The sequence below is a fragment of the Carettochelys insculpta genome, chromosome 1 (assembly GCF_033958435.1).
Source record: "Carettochelys insculpta isolate YL-2023 chromosome 1, ASM3395843v1, whole genome shotgun sequence".
In the NCBI taxonomy this organism is placed as follows: Eukaryota; Metazoa; Chordata; order Testudines; family Carettochelyidae; genus Carettochelys; species Carettochelys insculpta.
In genome coordinates this window covers 66,275,888-66,303,069 of record NC_134137.1, presented here as the reverse complement: position 1 = coordinate 66,303,069, position 27,182 = coordinate 66,275,888, and the positions used below count along the sequence as shown (strand labels likewise).

General features: G+C 42.4%; 1 protein-coding gene across 14 annotated transcripts in view; it reads right to left on the bottom strand.

Moving 5' to 3' along the window:
* The window catches only part of ENOX1 (ecto-NOX disulfide-thiol exchanger 1), a 514,187-nt gene extending 487,828 nt beyond the window's left edge, over positions 1–26,359 (bottom strand). For 11 of the 14 annotated variants that reach the window (XM_074988354.1, XM_074988355.1, XM_074988352.1 and 8 more), the window contains exon 1: positions 26,089–26,359. The gene's annotated coding sequence lies outside the window, so the exon portion shown is untranslated. Of the gene's footprint in view, positions 1–25,532 lie in introns of all 14 variants that reach the window. The other 3 variants (XM_074988353.1, XM_074988361.1, XM_074988362.1) reach the window with 1 other exon arrangement.
* Positions 26,360–27,182: the final 823 nt, after the last annotated feature.

Below are 27,182 nucleotides of genomic sequence, written 5' to 3'. Positions count from 1 at the left end.
CCTTTGCCTCCACTGCCATCAGCGGGTCTGGGTACATACTCACCACAGCTGAACTGTGCCTCCACTGATATTACCCACACAACAGCAGTTACACTGCTATTTCTACTCATGGTAGCTGCAGAAACTGCTAGTACAAGTATGTCTATACACGCAGATGAGAAAAAATAAATCACACTCGTAATTTGTAAGGTAGATAAAGCCTTGGGGTTCTATATAATCTACTCTACTCTGTAGCTCCTGGCCAGTCACTTTTCCATCTACATATAAGAGTCTTCACTATCCAAGCTGACAAAGTATGTGTTTATTTGGTGCACATAATATAGTGCACTCATTGAAATTACACATGTTAAAAGTATGTATAGTAACAGAGAGGGAGCTGCGCTAGTCTATATACTATCAAAACAAAAAAGCAGTCAAGTAGCACTTTAAAGACTAACACAATAATTTATTAGATAAGCTTTCATGGGACAGGCCCACTTCTTCAGACCATAGCCAGACCAGAACAGACTCAATATTTAAGGCACAGAGAACCAAAAACAGTAATCAGGGAAGACAAATCAGAAAAAAATGATCAAGGTGAGCAAATCAGAGAGCAGAGGGGTAGAAGGCAGAGGGAAGGTCAAGAATTAGATTAAGCCAAGTATGCAAACGAGCCCCTATAGTGACTCAGAAAATTCCCATCCCAGTTCAAACTATGTGTTAATGTGCCGAATTTGAATATAAAAGACAGTTCTGCTGTCTCCCTTTCCATAGTGGTGTGAAAATTTTTCTTCCGTAACATGCAAACAAGTCATTAACAGAATGGCCCACTCCATTAAAAATGTTGACTAACCGCTTTGTGGATCTGGAGTGTTTTTATATCTGTTTTGTGCCCATTAACTCTTTGTCTATGGGAGTTAGAAGTCTGTCCAATGTACAAAGCATCTGGGCATTGTTGGCACATGATGGCATATATGATGTTATCTGAGGAACATGAGAATTTGCCCATGATTCTGTGAACAACCTGGTTAGGTCCAGTGATGGTATTTCCAGAAAAGATATGTGGACAAAGCTGACAGAGGGCTTTGTTGCAAGGAACTCCTACCTTTCTGAAACTTCTTTCTTGATTTGACCCATATCTTTCAGGAAAAAAACAAACCTGAGATGAGATGTCTCTGGGGTGGACTGATTTGATTTTAGTGAAGTCCTCAAGTTAGCCTAATAGTTGAGAGTTACCTTTGCCCTAATTCTGCAAGCATCCATGATCTTCCAAAATACTGTACTAAATAAATGCATTTATGTTCTCATTTGACCTTTGAGGGCTGGTTTAGTTGTGCTTTTGTATTTTGTTTTTATTTTTGGTCTGTCAGGGAACCATGCAACAAATCAGAACTAACTTCAAAGTTAGGCACTACATTGAAGTAGCCGGCAGAGAGTCTACACACATTTTCCCTTACTTTTAACTTCGAAGTTGGGCTTGCTACTTTTGAAGTCCTTATTCCATTCCTGGGAATGAAGTAGGGTGTGTGTAGACACTCAGCTTTGAAGTTGCTTACTTCAAAGTACAATTTTGAAGTTATTTTTGTAGTGTAGACAGTCTTAATTTCACAGAAGTGGTCAAAAGCATCTACTACTGTTTACAGATTTTGTCAAAACTGTCCTAATAAAATAGCCATTATTGTCACTCATAATTATTAAACTGAATCAGTTCCCTGACAGACATCCAACTTATGGACTTCAGCCACCACCACACAGGCACTGTGTTTTACATCTATAAGCTAAAGGGAGAATGTGATAAGCTTGAATAGAAATGGAACAGAAGCTACTCCTACATTAATGAGAACTCTTTTGTGAGATTTCTATGTTACTCAAACCTAAGGGAAACAGCCACAGATGAAGGGTAGGGCTACATTGCATAGAATGGGTAGAAAAATTGGGTAGAAACATCCATGATTACAGAGCAACAAACAGCAACACAAATGCAGGGGCAATACTTAGCAATAAAGCAATGTTCATTCCTTGGGTCCTCACTGGGCTTGCATAGCCTGTGCTTAAGCCCATACCTTTGCATCTACACTCTAATTTTTGCCATCCTAGCTTGAGTAAAGTCAGCACTGATACATTTGCCTGAGCTGCAATCACATCTTAGGTTGCAAAGTATGCATATGGGGAGAGGGATCACACAGCCATGCAGTCACGTGTTTCTCCATCACCATGGCTCTTCCGTGGAAGATTACAGACAGTTTTTTACATTGAACTGGAGGTTAACAACCTCATGCTCCTTGCTTCACACCATACAAGGATTTACATGAGCCTGGTGAAAGTGGCTTTCCTGATTACCAGTCTTGTCTTGAAACAATTTAACTGCCTCCAGCAAGGAATGCGAGCCATGAGTGTCCTCTGAAGGTTAACCCTGCCCCAGGTAAATGAAGTTTACTGTACTGTAGACATGAAGGCCTTCTCATTGCTATTATGGGCACAAACAATACAAACATATTATACAACTCATTCTACACATGCTAGATGCAAGAAGAGTATATATAAAACTTACTTTTACATAATTGTTCAAACAAATGTATTCTTTCACCTGAACACTGCACAACAAATAAGTTGTATTGGGAACCATAATTTATTCTTTTTAACATATACATGACATGCCTCAGGTGGCATGTGACCAGGATCCACCACTGAATTTGGTCTGCTGGTTGGATCATTAGCTTCCCTAAGCTAGGCCGGGTAATGACAAGGAGTGTGACATGAATGATGATCCTGTGACAACTGATTTCATGCCACTGGATGTGGATAATGCTTTTCATTAAATCATTTGCTCGCAAAAGTGATCAAGAAACAGCAATGCACCAAATTTTATCCATTTATTCTTTCCATCCTCCAGAATTCTATTAATAACTGAAACAATAATTCTGTCTTAATAGTCACACGGCACTAGTAAGTCAAATGCTTTATACTCACTTTTTTGACAAGTATTATGAATCTCATATTAACTTCAGTATTAGCCCCTGAGTTTCTAAGCCTCTGTTCTCATCTACATCACCCTGGATCTTCTGCAAGCAGAAGCAGCGTGCAGGTTTTTTGAGTTAATTGAATACTTACTGCAAAATAATGTACTTTTTTCATTACAACAATAGGGTTTCTCTCTACCTTAGTAACAGAAAATAAGAGTAGTTATATTGCAACTCAAGTTATAGATAGCTCTATAAATCTGTATAATTATACAATTAGTTAAGGTCATCACTACGCATTAGTTATGTGGTATTTCAAACACACAAAAATGCAAGCTAAGCAACTTCACTCCAGAATGAATATAACATTGGATTAAGTAATTTACTCATTAGAGATTTAGAAAATTTGTACAGGTTGAGCCTGTCTAACCTGGCACTCTCTCATCTGGCAACCAGCATGGTTTTAGTTAGCCAGATGTCCACTTATCCAAAGTGTGGCCAAGTTTCTCTGATCCCATAAAGTTTTTTTTTACAGCCACCACTCCTGGCTCTCAGTTGTCTGTGCGGTTATTTAGCTCTAACTTACCCCTAAATGTCTTTCTAAGAGCCCACTAAGCAGTGAAAGTGTTGGTAATGCTGCTAGACAATATCTACTTCCCAGGGTTCAGCAAATTCTCTCATTCAGCACCAATCAGGTCCCAAGGGTGCCAGACTACAGAGGTTCAGCCTGTAGCTGAATATCCTTTCACAAACCTAGAACAAACTTAAAGACTAAGAACCAAATTGTGATCAGCTTTGATGTAAATCATCACAACAAATTCCATTGTAGTCTGTGAAATTACTCCATATTTAAGCCAGCATAGATCAGAATCTGGCCTCATAAATGTTAATTCTGCCTGTACACTTGCCTTATAGGTACCTCAAGTGAGGAAATTTCTATCAGTGTGCCATGAACAGGAACTAATTTTTTTTCACAAGACAGTCCAGAAAACATTGCAAAAGGAGTTTGCTTGCCCTGATGCTCCTGCTATCACCTGCATCTTTTTTTATTAACCTAAGTGCTACTTTCTTCACAATGATGTGAATGCTATTGTGTATTTTAAATTGTTAGAAAATGGGGGTCCACTATCCACCCTCTTCTGCAGAACACATCTTTCTCCCTCTCCGCAAGTACCCAGCTAGAGAGAAAACAACATCCTAATAAAATAAGTGTTTTATTAAATTAAAACACAAAATAAGTTATCCATTTCACTATGTAAGATGCGAAAATGATCACAAACTGTCCAAAAAAAATAAATAAAAATGCTTGCAACTTTTAACTAAATACAAGACTACAACAGTTGAGAAAGGAGTCTACTATCAAGTCAGGTTTCCTGCTCTTTCATATCTGCCCTTGGATACACTTTGAACAACTTGTTCATTTTCCCAGCATACCAGCCCATTGCACTGTTTCAAACAAATCAGAACAAATGTGCTAAGAGAATGCATAATTGGTGAATAGGCTGGACAAGACAGCAGATCTTTTCAAACCTAAATATTGTCTGAATTTATGTCTTGTCTTCCATGATTTTACTTCCATAATTTCTCACTATTTGATGCAATGAATTGTGATCTCCCCTCAAACATAGAGTGGGAATGCAGATATTCAATTTTAAGTGATTGAAAGGAATTTTGTTCCAAATAATCTATATTTCAGGTTTCTTCTTGCATTCAATCTTTTGCCTTTATGTTTAGCATGTAATCTTGTGATTAAACTACTACAGCTTTCCTTGAATCACTTTCCAATTTTTTCTTTGTGTGGCTTCTGTGTGCTGCTTACTAACTAAATCAAGCCAGACCTCCAGTGAGACTGATGTACCTTCAGCCTGTAATCTGGAAAATTCTTTCCAAGATCTTCTTCCATTGCGTTGCTAACTTTTGATATTCTTTACAGAGTCCCCTGTTGTACAAAATTAATATTTTTAGAGTCCTGCAAAAACCATATTCATTGCCAATTTATATGCACATATATAGTAAGTGAATCAAATATAGAGACCATCTTTCTGAGGGTCCCAACAAGTATCACTGGGATGCTAAGGCACAACTCTTCCTTTTACCAATGAAGATGATGTGACTGTGGAAGAATTCTTGAAATACACAGTATGCTTTAGGACAGTTGTTGCATGAAATTCTAACAGTGGCCTAAACACCCAAACATCAGAAATTGAAGGAGACTGCACTTGAAGAGATCTCCATTCCTTTACCTTTTTGTGGGGAAGGGAAGCAGTTCTTCTTAGAAACCACCTCCTTGTTCTTTTTTTCAGCATTCATGGTTGTCCTATTTAAAAACTTGGACACAATATTTTCTGGTTTTCTTTACAGGAGATATAATCAATAGCATTAAGTGGGAATGCCTTTTTCCTGCTACAGACGCTTGTTGCCACTGTCAGGTCATTTTTCACATTAAACCAAATCGCCTTGCAATAATGTCAATGTTGATTCTTTTCATTCTTTTTTCAACATTTCCTGTTTTTTCAAATACAGATTCTACTAGTGGGCTGAAAAGCCTAGATCTGCCTAAAAGATTTGTCAGTTTTCAGATGTTAACAAACCAAACTCTCTACTTTCTAAGCATGATTTGAGAATACAGAACAGATTTCATAGGAGGAGAGATTAATAAAACAGTGACTTTTAAGCTTGGAAAAGAGATGACTGAGAGGAGAAATATGATAGTTATATATAAAATAATAACTGGGATGGAGAAAGTAAATAAGGAAATGTTATTTATCCCTTTGCATAACACAAAGAACCAGGGTTGCCCAATGAAATTAATATACAGCAGGTATAAAATAAACAAAAGGAAGTACTACTTCACGCAAAGCACAGTTAACCTATTGAACTCACTGGGAAGCAATGTAATGAACGCCAAAACTAAAAGTGGATTTTAAAAAAGGATTAAATAATTTTATGGAAGATGGGTCCTTCAATGCCATTAGCAGAGATAGTCAGGAATGCAACCCTGTGCTCTGGTGTCCCTAACCTCTGACTACCAGAAAGTGGGAGTGAATGATAAGGTTGGATCACTCAAAAATTATTCTGTTCTCTTCATTCCCTCTGAAGCACTTGGCTTTGGAAAACACTCTCAGAAGACAGGACACCATGCTAGATGTGGACCATTGGTTTGACTCACTATGAACACTTAGCACACTTAGACTGAAAATGCCAACTGATCACTCTTGTGAAATTAGTGGTTGGTTCATTATGATTAAGAGCTCAATGACCACATTTCAGAATCCATATGATGACTCCTGGTACTTCATCACACCTCTAAGATATTTGCACTTTCTAATTACCTAATCCACCAAAGGTGTTTTTCTTTTTATTTTTCAAGAAGAAATGTGCCAGAGGAGCACTTATCCTTAAGACACTTAAACATGTGAAATTAAAATTAATTTCTCTCTTTTGTACTTAACAGTGTTTAAAACTGTCATTAGAATAAAACTGCCAACCATCCTTCTGTTTACTTTGTAAGTGGGTAGACAGTAAAAAACATTAGTGTACATGGGAGGCGTGAATAAGTACAAACATGCTACATCCCTGCACTGAGTAAATCTGTCAAGAGAGTTTATGTGTATGTGCCTGTCATCCTCATCTACCAGCAGAGGACTGTAAAAGCAATCTTTTTTGCATGTGTTCATACCTATTCCATTTTAGTCTGTCACTTCAAAGACTCACAGCTAAGTTGGGTCATGCTTCTAAGTAAAACCCTCACAGACTACATGGGTCGTTTAACCCTTTCCTCTGAGTAAATCTTGAAATAATGCCAACACTTGTAACAATCTTCAACATGGATCATCAGCAAGGTTTTAAACCAAGGACCTCTGGCACCAATGAACAGGCCTCTACACTTGAAAGTAATTCCATTTGCTGATAGAAGTAGTAAGCTCTTATTTTGTGAGCAGACCAATCAGTATAAGGTGACAGCTCCCTTCACCCTCCTGTCATGTCAGCATAATATCAAGAGACTTTTAGGTCTTCCATCTGAAAGTAGCAATCTGGCATCATTAAAGGTCCCACAACATTCTTCATAAGAGCTGGTATGTTAGCATAATAGTTGTGGGCAATTTAATTTAAGTAATAACATTCTATCCTTCTAAATTCATCCACTAATTGTAGTTACTATATAGTTTCATTTCTTCTTCACTTCCCACTATAGAGTTTTTGTGTATAACCCTAATAAGTGCACTAGAAATGTCTAAATGGAATTGCAGTATGTTGTTAAGCCCCTGTCATGTTCCTCTCCAGAAGTGTCTGCCCTTCAAGTGTACATGAGCTATTTTGATACAAAGCATGTTAGCATCCTACAGGATATGAGGTGCTATTGAAAAAAAGTTTTTATTGAACTCATGACATGTATGGTTGTATGTGCTTTCTTGAATTTGTTTTAAATAATCAGATAACAAGGATTAAGACTGGAAGAAGTCAACTCTACTCTCACATTCCCCTTGGAATCTTTTGATTTTTTTGAAAGGGCATTAACAGTGATATCCTGTACAAACTCCAACTTTACTAATCACATTCTGCCGATATAAATTTCTCCGGTTTGGTGGGGCTTATGAGCCGCACTCCCCTTTAAAATTCAAACAAAAAAAAACCCAACTAAATATATTATTTGACAATTTACCTTTTTTGAAAAATCACATGGCAGAGGAACAAATATTTAACAAGAACACATTTCCTATTGTTTATGGATGAGACCAAATATACCTAAAGCATAATATGCCCAGCATTGATGCAAAATTACAAGTATCTGTATGCCATGCTAAAGTACTATTAATTAAAAAAGAAATCATCTGTGTTAAGAGTAAAAATAAAGACAAAAAACTATGTAAATGTTAAACTCTAGCTAAGGCTGCTAATGGCATTGTTTCTCTTTGGAGGAGAGGCAAACAGAATAATAATCTTGTACTTATATTGTACCTGTCATTCTAATGGATTCCTACACATAAGCCCAGATCCTACACACTTTTTTATAACTGTAACACACACATAAGTAATCCTCTTAAAGCCAAAGCAATCTCTGCCATCTCACTCAAATACCTATTTTGACCAATCTGTAATTCTGCTCCCCATTCAATCATTCTCCGTCTTCTTCAACTCCATTCTATTCAATTCTCTCTGACACAATCCCAACCCTTCTGTGCCCAATGCTCAGTTCACTCATTGCCCCACAGGCATCCCTCCAGCAGCCAATCCTCCAACTTTGGCAATGCACTGCTATCCCCAGTCACTGCAACAACCCCAGCTAGCCAACCTCCTGCCTCCCTCAGCTCGGAGAAGTTGGCTTTCCCATCGACCTGCTGATTCTTTGACTCCATCTGAAGTGCTGTGTATCCCAAGAGTGCAAAATTCATGAATTGGAGCCCACCACAGCCTGAGACAGATTTAGGACACATGGGGTCAGTTTCTACATGGGACACTCCAGGTTAGTTTTCATCAGCCCACAGGGCTCCATATCTTTTTGGTGCATGCACATCACACTTCAATACTTGCTCTGATGATGGGACAGCCTGAAATGCTTGTTTTTAAAATGAGTCCAAAGATTCTTTGGTATTTACATCATTGCAAGGCCTGGGGTTTTGAGACCAATACCAAATACGGTGAGAACTTGCAACACAGCCTCTCACCTGCAGGCTTCTCTGCATGCTTTCATTCTCTCACAAGAATTTTACAGACCTCTCCCCACTGATCCCACTTTGGAATTCCAAAAGAAATTACAACAAATACTTGAGGAACTCCCTACTGCTACTTGGGACCTTATTCACTCAGACACACCATCTGAGCCCCAACCTGGATTATTCTATTTACTTCCCAAAAATCCACAAACCTGGGAACCCTGTATGCGCTATCATTTCGGGTATTGGCACCCTTATCACCGGACTATCCAGTTATGTGGACTCCCTCCTCAAACCCTATGCCACCAACACTCCTAGCTATCTCTGAGATACCACTGACTTCCTGAGGAAATTACAAAACATTGGAAAAGCTCCTGACAACACTATCCTTGCCACCATGGATGTAGAGGCTCTGTACACAAATATTCCTCATGAAGACAGATTGCAAGCTATCAGGAACACCACCCCAATGTCACCACAGTCAGTCAATCTGGTGTTTGACCTCTGTAACTTTGTTCTCAGCCACAATTATTTCCGATTTGGGGACAATTTATACCTCCAGATTAGTGGAACTGCTATGCGCACCCGTATGTCCCCACAATATGCTAATTTATTTGTGGCTGACCTGGCACAAGAATTCCTCAGCTCTCATCCCCTATTACCCCTCCTCTACTTATGATACATCGATGACATCTTTATGATTTGGACCCATGCTATAGAGACTCTAGAAGAATTCCAGAAAGATTTTAACAATCTGCACCCCACCATTAACATGCCTCGACTACTCCACATGAAAGATACATTTCCTGGACACTGGAGTACAAATCAAGGATGGCCTGATCAGTACCACACTACCGGAAACTCACTGATCGCTATACTTACCTACACGCTTCTAACTTCCATCCTGCACACACAACTAGATTCATTGTTTACAGTCAAGCTCTTAGGTACAATTGCATTTGCTCTGATCCTACTGACAGAGACCAAAAACTACAAAATCTCTACCAAATATTCATAAACCTGAATTACCCACCAGGAGAAATAAAAAAAACAAAATCGACAGGGCAAGATGAATACCCAGAGACCAGCTACTCCAAGATAGGCCCAAAAAAGCCAAGAACAGAACACCACTGGTCATTACCTACAGCTCCCATCTCAAACCACTGCAACGCATTATTAAAGATCTACAACCCATCCTTAAGCAGGATGCCACGCTCCAGAAGGCCCTAGGTGACAGGCCTGTTCTCTCCTACAGACAACCTCCCAAACTTATGAGGATTCTCACCAACAACCACAGTCTATACCGCAGGAACAGCAGTCCTGGAACTTTTCCTTGCAACAAAGCTTGTTGCCAACTTTGTCCACATATCTATTCTGGAGATACCAGCACTGGACCTAACCAGGTTAGTCACAGAATCACAGGCACATTCTCATGTTCCTCAACTAACACCATATATGCCATCATGTGCCAACAATGCCCAGATGCTTTATATATTGGACAGACTTCAAACTCTCATAAACAAAAAATTAATGGGCATAAAACAGACATAAAAACACTCATGATTCACAAGTCAGTCAGTCACCACTTTAATGGAGTGGACCATTCTGTTAATGACCTGAAAGTTTGTGTCCTACTGAAGAGGAATTTTCACAACGCTTTGGAAAGAGAGGCTGCTGAACTCTCTTTTATATTCAAATTTGACACATTAACACATGGTTTGAACTGGGATGGGAAATTTTTAGGTCATTGTAGGGGTTCTTCTGCATACTTGGCTTAACCTAATTCTTGACTCCTCCCCCACCCCCACTGCCTTCTGTCCCTCTACTCTCTGATTTGCTCACCTTGATAATATTTTTCTGATTTGTCAATCTTGATTACTATTTTTGGTTCTCTGTGCCTTAAATATTGAGTCTGTTCTGGTATGGCTATGGTCTGAAGAAGTGGGTCTGTCCCACGAAAGCTCATCACCTAATAAATTATTTTGTTAGGTCTTTAAAGTGCAACAGGACTGCTTTTTTGTTTTGATAGTATACAGACTAGAACGGCTTTCTCTCTGTTACTTCTCTCACAGGCTGTGTGAAAAGGGGAGCTGAGTTAGATGATCTTTTCATCAGGGCTCTAGCAAGAGCAGTGCAGAGCCTATCCTATTCTCTGAGGCTTGTGAGGTGTCTCTCTCCTCTCCTCTCCTCCAGAAGTGTGGCAGGCAGTCAAAAGGGGACAGCTGCCCAAAAGATAAGCAGCTGCCCAAAGTCCACCCAGATCACATGAGGCAGATGCTGTGAGTTCAGAGGAGCTGGGAATAGGGATGTAGCAGCTCCAAATGCCGCTTAGTAACACCGGGTCTAATTTTATTTCTCTACTAAGACTCCAGCACCACAATGTCCCTTACCCATACAAGTTGTTGGTTGAGTAGAAAAGTCAGTATCATTCCGATGTCATCTACTGAAAGTGATTCTTGCATGGCCTGTACTCACGTTCTAACTCCGTCTGGCCATGACTTGGGACCGAATCACAATACAGTTTTACAAAGCTCTGAACAATTGTTATCACTCTGGAAATTACTTTGCTACAATACAAATACTGTAGGCATAGAGACACTGTGTCAAAAATGCTAGGCCCAAAATATTTCATATTTCCACCCACCTTAAATTACAACAATAAATTTACATATGATCTATTATTTCTTCCACTTCATCACCTGGAAAATGCAGGATTATTCTCTATAGTACATGTATTAGTGATTAGTCCAATCTACTTTTAAATATGTCCCAATCAATGGAGCTTTCACTATTCCCACAGCCTAATAAAATTTACTGTCAGGCGGTTTTTCCTGATATTCAGACAAATATATCCTTTTCTTAATTTCATCCCATTACTCCCAGAAATTCTCCCATGTACCACATTAAATAATTATATCCCTTCTTTACATTAACACTGTTGAAATAGCTGTACACTGTTAGCCTTACTTATTGCCAAGCTCACTCTTTCTATTTATATGTATCTGTTAACTTGTTCTCATAAGCCAATGCCTCAAGGCCCCACAGTAATTTTGTTGCTCTTCTCTGAGCTCCATCCAATTTGTCAACAGCTTTCTGATAATACTGTGCCCAGAAATTCCAGGTGTGCTCACAGCAGCATCTTACAGAAATTGCTTGCTCTCCAATACAGTGCCCTTTCATAGTCCTCTCAAAGGTGAACTAGCATTTTCTGCACCCACACCAAACATATGCATAATTTGCTATCAATCTGAGGCTGCATCTAGACTATGAGTTAAAAATTGAATTTAAATGACTTATCTCGACCTTAAGACATCACTGTCTTCACTATCATTAGCTCAATCTAATCTGCGCTAAATTCAATAACAAGGGACGAGTATATAGAACCAATCTCGATTTTAGAATCTCAAATGCAGGCTAGTGTGGAAATGCCATGTCTGTAATTCAAATTCTTCAGCCTCCAGAGGTGTCCCATACATATCCCACAAAGCTATGCGGTGACCTTTTTCATACGTCCGCTTCCATCTCAGTGCAGAGGAAGAGGGTCACAATTTGATTTGATTTTTGCGCTGACCAGTGCTGCAACTATAGACGGTTCACACAACGTAATAATTCCTTTGTCTCTTATATTTCACCCCAGCAGTATCAATCGCATCAATACCTATCTACCTACTCTTAAGATTGTTATGTTTTTGCTGCTATTTTAGCCAAATAATTTTCATACAATACAGATATATGTTCAAGATTTTGGGGGTTTTTTTTGTTGTTTTTAAACACAGAATTTTTCTGGCTATATAATATTTAATTTCATAATACTTCAGTGATTACACGAGCTGCACCATGGACTCATCAGGACATTAAGTCATTCCCCCTCTTCCCCCACTCCTCGTGCTGCAGCTAGGCAGTACAAAGGTTGCTCTTGCATAATAATAACAAACTTATTTCCATTTCCATTTTGTCCTCTACCCCCCACATCCCCTCCCTTCTGTCCCCAAGAGGCTTTGCATTATGGGATTCAGACATCAAAATACCCACAAGCAATCAGGGCTAAGACATTGTGGGTCAGGTATCCAGAATGCATTGCTCACAAAGGTCAAAATTGGATAAGGAAATGAGGACACAGAAACCTGATGCGGAGACATGGTGGGTCGATTTTCTAGAATGTTTGTAAATGCTTGAAATCAAAGTTATAAAAACAAATTTAAACAATCACCTCTCATAAATATTGATTCTAATTTGTAGTCTAGATGCAGCCTTAGCTTTCTTCCAGCATTAATTGCTTCCCAACTTTCTCCCTCCCGTTAAATGTGTATGTTTCAGATACTTGCCCCGATGAACTTGCACGTCTCCCCAATTTTGTTATCTTGCTATCTGTGTTCTTCTCACCCTGCCAATCATTAATAAAAATCTTCTTAGTTTGAAAGGTAATAGGTTTTTTGCCTAAATTGTAAATGCTTCCTTCTCCATCCCATTGTCTGATCCCTCCTATAATTTCCCACAACTGTGAACATTTAAGTATACAGAAATTGGAAAAATGCTCAAAACCCAAAATTCTGTGCAACTGAATATTTAAATTGATATAAAAAGAAGATATATCATAAATAAAGTTTGTTATTTGTCACATTTATAAAAAAAATGAAAATTGAGTTCTGCCAAACCAACATAAAACACATGCCTAAATTCTGAGGTAAGTATGGAAGGAGGAGGGAACAATCAAGTGGGTTTCCTGGGTGAAGAGGAGAAAGTGGACCAATCAGCCACTTCTCTAAGATGCTTGTACACTAATGCCAGAAGCCTGGGGAACAAACAGGAAGAATTAGAGGCCCTGGCACAGTGGCTGGAAAAATGAAGACTGGGGGAAACAGTTCGCATAATTGGAGCATGGTCATGGAAGGTTATAAACTGTTTAGGAAGGACAGACGGGAGAAGTGGAGGAGGAGTTGTGCTGTATGTGGGGGAGCAGTATGATTGCTCAGAGCGCCAGTATAAGGATGGAGAAAATCCAGTTGAGTGTTTTTGGGTTAAGCTTAGAGGCAGAAGTAACAGAGGTGATATTGGAGTTGGTGTCTGCTATAGACCGCCAGATCAGGGAGATGAGGTTTTCTTCAGGCAGCTAAGTGAAGCTTCCAAATCACGGCCCTGGTTCTCATGGGAGACTTTAATAATCCGGACATTTGTTGGGAGACCAATACATCAGCACACAGACAATCCAGGAAGTTTTTGGAGAATGTTGGGGATAACTTCTTTGTACAAGTGCTGAAGGAACCAACCAGGGGCCATGCGCAACTTGACCTGCTGCTCACAAACAGGGAAGAACTAGTAGGAGAAATAGAAGTGGGAGGAAACCTGGTCTGCAGTGACCTTGAGATTGTAGATTTCAAGATCCGGACAAAAGGAAGAAGGGTGAGCAGTAACATACAGACCCTTGGATTTCAGAAGAGCAGACTTCGACTCCCTGAGAAAACTGATGAGCAGGATCGCCTGGGAAATGAAGATGAAGGGGAAAAGAGTTTAAGAGAACTGTCAGTATTCTGAAGAAGTCTTAGTGAAGGCATAGGAACAAACAATCCTGCTGCATAGTAAGAAATGCAAACATCGTAGGCAACCAGCTTGGCTTAACAGGGAAATCCTTAGTCATCTTCAACTTAAAACGGATGCATACAAGAAATAGAAACGTGGACAGTTGACTAAGGACGAGTATAAACATACGGCTGGAGAGTGCTGGGCAGTAATCAAGAAAGCGAAAGCAAACTTGGAACTGTAGCTGGCAAGGGATGTGAAGACGAACAAGAAGAGTTTCTACAGGCATGTTAACAATAAATGGGTTATCAGAGAAGGTATGGGGCTGTTACTGGATGAGGGAGGTAACCTAGTAACAGAAGACATAGGAAAAGCTGAAGTACTCAATGCTTTTTTTGCCTCAGTCTTCATGGACAAAGTCAACTTCCACACGATGGTCCTAGACAACGCAGTATGGGAAGGTAGAGGGCAGCCATCTGTGGGGAAGGAACAAGTTCTGAGCTATCTAGAAAAACTATATGTACACAAATCCATGAGTCTGGATTTAATGCACCCAAGGGTACTGAGGGAATTGGCAGGTGTCATTGCTGAACCTTTGGCCATTATCTTTGAAGACTCTTGGAGATCGGGGGAGATATCGGATGATTGGAAAAAGGCAAACATAGTGCCCATCCTTAAAAAAGGAAAGGAGGACAATCCAGGGAACTATAGACCAATCAGCCTTACCTCAGTCCCCGGAAAAATCAGAGAAGGGATTCTCAAGAAATCCATTTTGAAGCACTTGGAAGAAGGGAAAGTCATAAAAAGGAGCCAACATGGATTCACCAGGGGCAAATCCTGCCTCACCAATCTGATTAGCTTCTGTGATGAGGTAACAGGCTCTGTGGACATAGGGAAGTCAGTGGATGTGATATACCTTGACTTCAGCAAAGCTTTTGATACAGTCTTCCACAACATTCTTGCCCATACGTTAAGGAAATATGGATTGGATCCTTGGACTATAAGATGGATAGAAAGCTGGCTTGACAGTTGGGCCCAACGGGTAGTGGTCAATGGCTCTCTATCTGGATGGCAGTCAGTTTCAAGCGGAGTGCCGTAAGGCTCGGTTCTGGGGCCGGTGTTGTTCAACATCTTTATTAATGACCTGGATGAGGGACTGGATTGCATCCTCAGCAAGTTCGAAAGAGGAATGCAAGTGTAGCTGCACCCTTTGAGTCAGGGCCAACATGCTCCAGCTTGCAGGGCTCACACTGTGGGATTAAAAATAGCAATGTGTATGTTCCTTCTTGGGCTGAAACCCAGGCTCTGAAAGCTCTGTGAGCGGGGAGATCCTCCAAGCCCCAGCTCCAGACAGTGCATGATTGTCTACAATGCTAATTACTCCTCTGTAACAAGCCCCACAAATCCAAGTACCCCAGGCTCCAAGGCTTACTGCAGTGGAACTTTTTCTCTGTTTCTCTACCCTTCCCTCAACCCCACACACTCTTCAAAAGAAAAAAAATGAGAAAATTTAAAAAAGGAAAAGTCAGTGTCAGTCAGGAGGCTGACACCAACCATTTTCTAAATGGCACCGGGGAACCTGTCCTCTTGAGAGAGCATCTCATCCCTGTGAAACTTTGTAAGTGTACATGCAGAGTGGGGTTAACAGGTAATGCTGTTGGCTTTGGGACACCCCAAACACTGGCTTTAAATTTGTTATTCTTCATGATATGCTGCAAAATCCATTTTTTTACCCATGACGGTTTTTGATGTAGGGTAGGGGTCAGGATGTGTGAGAGTTAACATGTCTGGGAGGTCAGTAACTGAAGAGGGTACAATATATTCAGTCTTTCCTATTTATAACTACTCAGTGGGGAGTTATTTTGTTTTTATTTCATGCTTGGTATTTGGTGTGGAATGTCTGCTAGGTTTTTTATCCCCAATCACAGGGATCATAGTTTTTTTTTTTTAAATGTGTGAACATTTCCTATATCTCAGGTGAGGGACTCTGCTCCTTCTTTCTTCTTTTTACATAAATGGAAATAAACATGCAATTGGGTAACAATTATTCAGATTTTAGATTTAAATTTCCAATAAGTGACATTAAAAGAAAAATATATTAGTGCAAAATCACAAGTCAAGGCTACAGCACATTAATCTCAGATAAAGCCTAGGATGAACATGTTGCTTAGTCCATTAGTATGATGAAGTGGGATTTTGTCAATATTATTTTATAAAGATTGTGTGTGCCTATGTACTGCATTTTAAATTGGGTGGTGGGAATAAAGTGGTGTATTCTTCTTATCTATCCAAGTGTGACTGTCATCTAGATGTCTAGGCTCAGATATTTTGTAACCCAGCAGCTGATGACCCTGGAGCCTGGTCATTCCTACCCTCTCCAGAAAGCCAACCTATTTCAGCCAGTGGAAGAACAAAGAACTAAGAGGAATGATCACATGAAAAGAAAAGAACAAAGACCTGAAGAGCTAGGGGAATAGTACCATATGGACTACTGGAAACAGGTCATACACTTGAGGAGAGGACTCAGGAGAGGGCAGACGAAAGGGACTCAGGACTCACCCAGATGAATTTTTCTGTTCTTTTTCCATTCTCTAAGCTGATATAAGAATTTTGTATACTGCATTCCAGACAGTTAATAAATCCTCCTGCTTTTATAAGCAATTTACAGGATGCGGGAGGTAACCTGGTGACAGATGATGTGGGAAAGGCTGAAGTACTCAATGCTTTTTTTACCTCAGTCTTCATGCGTAAGGTCAGCTCCCAGACTATGGCACTAGGAAATGCAGTATGGGAAGGAGGTGAGCCATTGGTGGTGACAGAACAGGTTAAGAGCACACAAATCCATGCATCTGGATTTAATGCATCTAACGGTATTGAGGCAATTGGTAGATGTCATTGCAAAGCTCTTGGCTATTATCTCTGAAAACTCATGGAGACCAGGAGAGGTCCCAGATGACTGGAAAAGGCAAAGATAGCACGCATTTTTTAAAAAAAGAAAGGACAATCCAAGGAACTATAAACTGGTCAGCCTTACCTCAGTCCCCGGAAAAATCAGGGAAGGGATCCTCAAGGAATCTGCTTTGAAGCACTTGGAAGTGGGGAAAGTGATCAAGAGTAGCCAACATGGATTCACGAAAGGTAAGTCATGCCTAACCAATCTGATTAGTTTCTATGATAAGGTACCCGGCTCTGTGGGCAGGTGGGAGTCAATGGATGTGTTATACTTTGACTTCAGCAAAACTTTTGATACAGTTTCCCACAACATTCTTGCCCATAGGTTAAGGAAGTATGAATTAGATACATGGACTGTACAATGGATAGAAAGCTGGCTATATGGTCGGGCCCAATGGGTAGTGATCAATGTCTGGTTGGTGGTCGATTTAAAGTGGAGCGCCCCAAAGATAAGTTCTAGGGCCAGTATTGTTCAACATGCTTATTAATGACTTGGATGAGGGGATGGATTGCACTCTCAGCAAATTTGCAGATTACACTAAGCTAGAGGGTGAGGCAGACACATTGAAGAGTAGGGATAGGGTCCAGAGTGACCTAGATAAATTGGAGGATTAGGCCGAAAGAAATCTGATGAGGTTAAACAAGGACAAGAGCAGAGTCCTGAATTTGGGACAGAAGAATCCCAAGCACTGTTACGGGCTGGGGACCAACTGGCTAAGTAGCAATGCATCAGAAAAGGACCTGGGGATTACAGTGGATGAGAGTCTGGATATGAGTCAAGAATGTGCCCTTGTAGTCAAGAATGCTAACAGCATATTGGGGTGCATTAGGAGGAGCATTTTGAGTAAATCTAGCGAAGTTGTTGTTCCCCTCTATTCACCACTGGTGAGGCCACTTCTTGAGTACTGCATCCAGTTGTGGGCCTCCCCAGTATAGAAAGGATGTGTATGAACAGGAGCAGGTTCAGCAGACAGCAACGAACATGATTAGGGGGCTGAAGCACATGACCTATGAGGAGAGGCTGAGGAACTTAGACTTATTTAGTTTGCAGAAAACTGATGGGCAATTTGATAGGAGCCGTCAACTTCCTGAAAGGGCGGGGTCTAAAGCGGATGGAGAGAGGCTGTTCTCAGCAGTGACTGATGGCAGAACAAAGAGCAATGGTCTGACGTTACAGAAGGGGAGGTGTAGGTTGGTTATTAGGAAAAATTATTTCACCAGGCGGGTGGTGAAGAACTGGCACGTTTTACCTAGAGAGGTGATAGAATCTCCATCCCTAGAGGTTTTTATGTCCCAGCTTGACAAAGTTCTGTCTGGGATGATTTAATTAACGTGGATCCTGCTTTAGGCTGAGGGCTGGACTAGATGACCTCCTAAGGTCCCTTTGAGTCCTACGATTCTGTGATACAGCATTGCCTGAAAAGTCACTCCGGTTAAAGGAAGTCTTGGTGCATTCCTCTCTTTGGGAGTGCATGCCTTCCCTGGGTGCCCAATTCAAATGGACCCACTGAAGGGAGCTCATGACATTATGTGGCGGTGCTGACAGCTCTGAGGGTCAGTCCCAGGTGAAGCCAAGGGGCTTACCTGAGAGAGAAAGAACGCACCCCTCAAAGGACGGCCTCCCAGGGACTATTCCAGAGCTGCTTGAAGAGCTCCAGACCTGTGAGTCTGGAACAGCTAGTCAGGCCCATCATTTCAGACAGCAAACAGGGGCCCTGAGGAACAAAAATATCAAATTCTTAATTCATGCATGCAACACAAGTTTAGATGAAGAAGCACAGACTGATATTAGGGCCTTTATCTTATATAGGCAGCTATTTTCCTACCACATTACCGCTCTCCCACATTCTGATTTTTCACTTCTGCCAATCAATCACTCTATTGCTCTTTGCCCCTTGAATAGGAAGGAACTTAGGAGGGAAAAAAGAGCACCACACTTTGGATGTGAAAGGCGAGGTGCAGCAAGAACTAAAACTCTAACACACAGCTGTTTTAATCCACAAATTTACATTCACCACCAGTAAAAGTCATAGCAGTTGGCAGACAGGAGTTTCATAGAGAGTATTTAAATCTCTCTCTAAATTCCTTAGTTTTATGCGCAGAGCTGCTAAGTTGTCATTCTCTTCCTGTTTTTGCTTTTCTTTCTGCCCTTTTCTGTAGGATAGGAAGGGGATTTGGGAATGTTGTCACTATTCCAAGACACGGCGAGATTAGTCTGTAGGTCCCCTGGTTTCAGGATTCCTAAATTCAGGAGTGCCATTTTAGAAAAATACTGCAGAACTTATTATTTGCTACAAAAAATGAGTACCAAACTCATCACACCAAATTGCACACATCTGATTTTGAAATGTATATAAGAAAATAGCTAGTCATTGGTACTGCAGAGAATTATAATTACAATATTCTCTCACCACCCAACTTCAATCATTTTTATTCAGAGTGTTCGTGTATTTGAATGTGTCAAATGATCTTGAAACACACCTATGTGTAATATAAATTAATCATATATGACAGCATATTGAATCTTTTAAAAAAAAGTTCTGAACCCCCAGAAATCATTGAGGGTATCCAGTTCCCAGCTGAACACAAAATGTTGATTAATAATGCATATACAAAGTTTGCTGCTTTCCCAGTATCAAATTTTTCTTGTAATTTTACAGTTTGCAAAGACAAGATGTTTTAACTCTCCTGCATGTAATAAATACGTCTATTTCACTTGCTTCACAACTGCAACCAGCCTGGGTGTGACTAAGACAATTAACCACAGCACAACATAATTTATTTATATTACAGAAGGTAGTGCTTTTCTTTCTTTGTAAAAAAAAAAAAAAAAAAGGGAGCCAGTATGGCTCCTCGCCTCTCTCTACTCCCTGCCGCCAGCCAGGTTCCCGCAACTGGGGTTGCCACAGGGCCAGCAGGGGGCTCCGGCTCCTCACCTAACCCCGCTCTGCTGCAGGCTGGTGGGGACGCCAGTTCCCAGCCACTCTGAAAAAAGATAACGCTACACCTACCATTATTTAAAAAAAAGTACTGTCAGAAGGTCAACATATAAAGCTTTATGAAGAATGTTTTGTAACTTTAACAGGGTGCCTTGCTAGCAAGGAGGGATCATCCCCCTGCTTATTAAGGAGGCACAAACAAGCTGGAATAATCCAACCTATAACAGCAAGAGAAAGAAGCCAAGCTGCTTGCAGCATAGATGTCTCTATTTCACTCTGTTCTTTCTGGGACCTCTCTCTCTCTCTCTCTCTCTGCAGGGCATCTGGGAGGGAGCCTCCCAGCCCAAGCTATCAGACTCGTGTTAGTGTGCTAAAAACATCTGTGTAGATACTGGAACTTGGGCTGGAGCTTGAGCTAGGATGAGCCCTGAATCTCTAGACTTGGTCTGGGAAACTTGTTCCACTGACCAGCACACCATTACACAGACACCCTCCCAGCAGCACAAGAAGAATAACTCCACGTGGACTCCTCCTGAGGGTAAAAATAACAGTCTGGACCTATATATAGAATGCTTCTGCCGACGTGCACAGGCAGAAATTGTGGAGAGACAGCATCCTTTGCCTTACAACCTCAGTCATGCAGAACGCAATGCCATTCACAGCCTCAGAAACAACCCTGACATTATAATCAAATAGGCAGATAAAGGAGAAGCTACTGTCACCATGAACAGGTCTGACTACCAAAAGGAGGCTTCCAGACAACTCTACAATACCAAATTTTACAGGCTACTTTCCTCAGATCCCACCAAGGAATACACTAAGAAACTACACCATCTGCTCAGGACACTCCCTGCACAAGCACAAGAACAGATTTATACCAACACACCTCTAGAGCCCCGTCCGGGGCTATTCTACCTACTACCCAAAATCCACAAACCTGGAAATCCTGGACGCCCCATCATCTCGGGCATTGGCACTCTCACTGAAGAACTGTCTGGTTATGTGGACTCTCTCCTCAGACCCTATGCCACCAGCACTCCCAGCTATCTCCGAGACACCACTGACTTCCCGAGAAAACTGCAATACATTGATGACCTACCAGAAAACACTATCCTAGCCACCATGGATATAGAGGCTCTCCATACCAACATCCCACACAAAGATGGAATAAATGCTGTCTGGAACAGTATCCCTGATGCTGCTACAGCACATCTGATGGATGAGCTCTGTAACTTTATCCTCACACACAACTATTTCAGATTTGGCAACAATATATACCTTCAAATCAGTGGCACAGCTATGGGTACTGGCATGGCCCCTCAATATGCCAATATTTTCATGGCTGACCCAGAACAGCGCTTCCTTAGCTCTCATCCACTAACACCCCATCTCTGCTTACGCTACATTGATGACATCTTCGTCATCTGGACCCATGGGAAGGAGACTCTGGAGGAATTCCACCGGGACTTCAACAGCTTTCACCCCAACATCAACCTCGGCCTGGAACAGTCCACACAGGAGATCCACTTCCTGGACACCACGGTGCTAATACACAATGGCCACATCAATACCACCCTGAACCGTAAACCCACTGACCGCTACGCCTACCTTCATGCCTCCAGCTTCCATCCCAGACACACCACATGATCCATTGTCTGCAGCCAAGCACTAAGATATAACCGCATTTGCTCCAACCCCTCCAACAGAAACAAACACCTACAGGATCTCTACCAAGCATTCTTGAAACTGCAATACCCACCTGAGGAAATGAAAAAAACAGATCAACAGAGCCAGACTTGTGCCACGAAGCCTCTTACTACAGGACAAGCCTGAGAGAGAAACCAACAGAACACCACTTGCCATCACCTACAGTCCTCAGCTAAAACCTCTACAGCACATCATCAGGGATTTACAACCCATCCTGGACAATGATCCCCCACTTTCACAGGCCTTGGGAGGCAGACCAGTCCTTGCCCACAGACAACCTGCCAACCTGAAGCAAATCCTAACCAGCAACTATACGCCGCACCACAGTCACTCTAACTCAGGGACCCATCCATGCAACAAACCTCATTGCCAGCTCTGCCCACATATACACACCAGCAGCACCATTACAGGACCTAACCAGATCAGCCACACCATCGTGGGTTCATTCAGCTGCACATCTACCAATATAATTTATGCCATCATGTGCCAGCAATGCCCCTCTGCTATATACATTGGACAAACTGGACAGTCTCTACGTAAAAGAATAAACGCACACAAATCAGATATCAGAAATGGCAATATACAAAAACCTGTAGGAGAGCACTTCAATCTCCCAGGCCGCACAGTAGCAGACTTAAAAGTAGCTATCCTACAGCAAAGAAATTTCAAGACCAGACTCCAAAGAGAAATTTCTGAGCTACAATTCATCTGCAAATTCAACGCCCTTAGCTCTGGCTTAAACAAAGACTGCGAATGGCTGGCTAAATGCAGAAGCAGCTTCCCCTCCCTTGGTGTTCACACCTCCAGGTCAACTGCTGGTAGTAAGCCTCACCCTTGCTGACTGAGCTAACCTTGTTATCCCCACCCTTGCTCTGGCTTATTTATACCTGGATCTGCAGATTTCCAAGACCAGCATCTGATGAAGTGAGTCTGTGCTCACGAAAGCTCAAGCTCAAAACTTTTCTGTTAGTCTATAAGGTGCCACAGGACCCTTCATTGTTGTTCCCAGAAGCAGCAGAGACAGGCCCATATATAGGCTGCTGGGAGCAAGAAGGCTCCTGAAGTGAACCTGCAATTTGGAGAGTGAAACAACAGGTAGGGAAGGCAGGTGAGAATGGATGGACTTGAAAACACCACTAAATCAACAAACACTCAAAATAAAGTGGAACCCTCAACTGGGAGATATAAGGGACGAGAAGAGGAGGAAGATGCTGAGACAGGTGAGATTCTGGGGCCTGTGCCCAGTTTAAGGCTGGAGAGAGACTTTTGAGTTTATGTTTGACCATTTCAAACTGAACCCTAATGACAACAGTTACTGGATTTATAAAAGCTATATATTGAGGCAGTAAGAGGGGAAACTGAGGTGAGGGTCTGCTTGCAGGATTGCCTTTAGGCCACAAGGTGGCACCCAGTAGAAGGCTACCTAATCACAGTAACCTTTTACTATAGAGGGACAGGAGCAAGAAGTATAATAATGCACAACCCCCTCATCACATTAAACTATACAACTCCCTTTGTTTCCATAGTTCAGTATCACCACCTGAATTCTGAGCACAAAAGTTCACCTATCAATTTAGAGCTTTTTAAACAAACACCATAGATACCAGGCTGGATTTACAACGTGCCATAACAGATATTCTCAGATAGATGGCCATGCACACAGTGCATTTAAGATTAAAATACAGCCCGCTTTCAAGATTTCATTTCGGCATTTATAGTCTCAAAGGTGGTTCATTATTACACTATCAAAACAGCTTTTATAAGGATAACAGTTTAGCACCCAGTGTGGCAGTTCATCCATTGGTTTCAATGGAAGCATATCAGGTCACAAGATTTTAAACAAGGCAGAGGCACCATAGGTTTTACTGACTAGATTTTGTGTCACTCAGAGAAATACAAAATTCTAATAAATACAGTGGACAGAATAATGCTATACTTTTTCTATTCTTACATCCAATAAATATTGCACATTACCTACACTGAGTAATATATACATTTAGGTAAGATTTTATAAGTTTAGTAATATTTTATTATAAAACAGTGATAAAATGTTGTAAAAGCTATTTAGAACTGTTACGTCAAAACTTTACAGTTACTACCAGTCTTGTGCCCTTTTACTCTAACATTTAGAACTGTCAAGCTGTAAGCATTTGAGTGAAATTTTAATTATTTATTTCAGAACATTTTAAATCCCTTCTTTGCCAAAGTGAAATATTTAAAAAGCAGCTTTGAAGCAAACGAAGAGGAGCAAGTCTCACTTGTAGTTCTGCACCAGCTTTAGGGTTTCAATCGATTACTATTATGATTTGGAAGCATCCACCATCCTTTTGTTTCTTTTGTTTTCTTTTCACAGTGGGTGGTTGCTAGGGAACAAAATACTATTGTCTGATATCATGATCCATTGCCTGGTTTGCCTGACAATAACGCTTTCTAAAATTTAAACAGGAGTCACATCTTAATTTTTTACAATGACTAAGAGAAATATGGAGAGAGAAAGAGAGAATGACTTGAAACCTATTTAAATTGAAGACTCAAGAAGGATGCAAATATCCCTGGACAATAAATAAAAACTACCTTAAGTACTCTTTTTTTCTCTCTCTCTTTACTTACACACGCACACACACACAGAGTCATTTTCTGCAACCATGTCTACAGTTTGTTACCCTAAATTGTCAAAGACTATAATATTCTTTACAAGTGGAACAAGCCTCCCCTAACTACCTTAGAGTTATGATAGTGGCCCATAAAGTTCTTTATAATTCCACTTAACAGAATGGGAGAAAAAGAGAGGCAAACAGTTTATAATTCCAATGGGAGAAAATTTTGCTATTTAGATTGTACTCATTTTGAGGATTTCCATTTATTTACATAATGTTGGGATAGGCAAAAAAGTCAAAAAAAGGTATACAGTATAACGAACCACACTGCAGGATACTGTATCTAAAATTCCAAACAGCAATACTAACAGTAAATAAGTCACATATTTTTACACTGACAAAGCTTCCTAAACAAGGGATTTTTTAAAAAAATATGAGTATTTTGCCAGATAATATTAGAGCTTGTGATGGCATCATCTGAACATGATGGAATCAGAGCTTAGGAGAAGGCAATCACACTTAGAAACAGAGTGACAGATGAATAGATGTATGCTCAGAGATAGCCACAAAGAAAGATTTTAAATAAAACTAGTGGAATAACTGATACTCTTTCATGGACATCTGAAATTTCACATCCTACACAACACATAATATTTCAGAGGCCTTTCAATATTTTTCTTAAATTTATCGATGCATATTACTTTTTGTTGCATTAAAATTTGAGAGAAAATGAATGAGTTATGCTCCAAAAGACATCAAAGCTTTGACATATTACAATGGAACTTCTGATATTAAAAGTAACACACACACATATAAAGCACACAAATCACACTAATGACCTCAGAGCTCCTTTTCTCAGCCCAGAGTGGAATTCATCCTAATGTCTACCCTCTCCTTAAAGAGCCCATTACTCATTATCAATGCCCACTTAAAATGAAGAGCAGGAGTGAAATATAAGCCAGCTCTCTCCATGTCACACAACAATAAACCACCCCTAGTGATGAGCATAGAGAAATTAGAGCTGGATAAGACCTAGTGCACCAAGTCCATCTTCTCGCCAAGAGGCAAGACATGCTCCCAGAAGGGATGTTGTTCAAGTGGTAACTAAGGGTCTCTCGGTCCCTGACTGGCGCACACCCAAGTCCCGTCATTTGCAACTTCGGTGAAACCTGCCTTATACACTCACCCAAGGGACCCAACGGGGGAAGAAAAAAAAAAGTCAGTCACCTAGTGCAGCGGCTCTTTAGTTACAGCCAAGTTGTCCTGGGAACTGCAGCGAGAGGGACTTTGCAGGGATGGCTTCACCCAGGCTCCAGGTCCTCAGGGCAGGCAGCATCCCAGGCTGGAGGGCTGGGGAGGCTCTGCAGCCAATGAGCGGGAAGGAGCCCTGGGCAGGAGGGGTGCGGTCGGAGGGGCCAGGCGCTCGCTGTCTGCCCCACGCGTGCTGCCGGCGGATTGATGCCCAGCGGGCTGGGGGGATGGGGGAGAAGAAGCCCGGCGCGGGAGCGGGGCACAGGAGCAGCGGCGCGGGAGGGACCAGCCCGGCCGAAGAAACACCCCCTCCCCCAGCAAACTTTCCGGCTCCCCGGGGCGGGGGAAGCACCCACACCCGGCGTGGGGGGGGGGAAGCTGGCAGCGGATGGGCGCTGGGAAGCGCGGCGAGCCCCTGCGCGCCCCCGCAGAGCTGCGCCGCTGGCCGCGGGAAGCGGCACAGCCCAGGGCTGCTGCTGCTGCTGCTGCTGCCGCCGCCGCCGCTGCGCCCCCTCCCTTGCTCCCCTCTCACCTGCGGCGCGGCGCAGCGCGGCTCGACCCCTTCCCCCTCGGCCGGCGCCGCGCAGCCCCCAGCCCCGTCCCGGGCGGAGCGCGAGCCCGGCCGCCGCAGGTTGCGAGAGGCGCTGCGGGCAGAGGACGCCCCGGCGAGCGGCGCCGGCTGAGGGGCGCTGGAGGAAGCAGCCACCACTGCTCCCGGGCGGGCGTGTGTGTCGGAGCCGGGCTGGGCGCGCGCGAGTGCGAGGGCTGCGGCAAGGGAGCGAGGGAAAATTCCCCTGCTCGCCAGAGCCGGAGACGAGCGGCGGAACAGGTGGGGCAGGGGGCGCGCGGGGGCGCAGCGGCGACCTTGAGAGGAGCCGGGCAGCCGCCCAGCGGGCGGAAGGAGCACAACGGGCCGCGGCCGAGGGCTAGGGGGGGAAGGACAGAAGGACCGGCGGCTGTGAATAAAAAAGCTCCGAAATCGTCCCTAGCGGCAGCCTGGAGCCTCCTATTGTAGGGAGCGCAGGGGCAGCAGGGGCTCCTCGGTTGCCTCCCGTTGGGGGGTGATTAAATACACCCACCACCATTTACCCCCGGGGAGCTCTGTTGCCTTAGGCCCGCCGTAAAGGGGGCCCTGCATTGGGTTCGCTTCCTTACAGCCTGGCTCAGCCGGCGGAGCAGAGATGATCCGGGTGGGGGGAGGGGTGCCCCACACCAGGGCTCTCTCCAATTTTTTTCTATCTATGGGCCGGGATAAATGTCCTTTTGTGCAGCCAGGCATGTGCAGCTGCGCACCACCAGTAGAAACCCAGGCTGTCCAGAGAGCGTGGGTGGGTGGGTGGGTGGGGGCATTCCACGAGCAGGGAAGGCTGCCCCACAGTGCTGCCTTCAGGTGGGAGGAAGGGGTACCTAGACCATGTCACAGAGAAGAAATAAGTGTCCTCAACAGCCAAAGGCCAGAACCACCTGGTCTGTGGCTCAAACTGTAGAAGTGCCTGCAGTGAGGTCCTGGGTTCAGGACTACCTGTGGGCCACAACAAAAGCAAAAATATAATTCCTCTTTCTGCTCATTTCGTCTGGCATCTTAGGGCCACCTGAGTTTACACACTAGTCTCCATGAAAGAACGC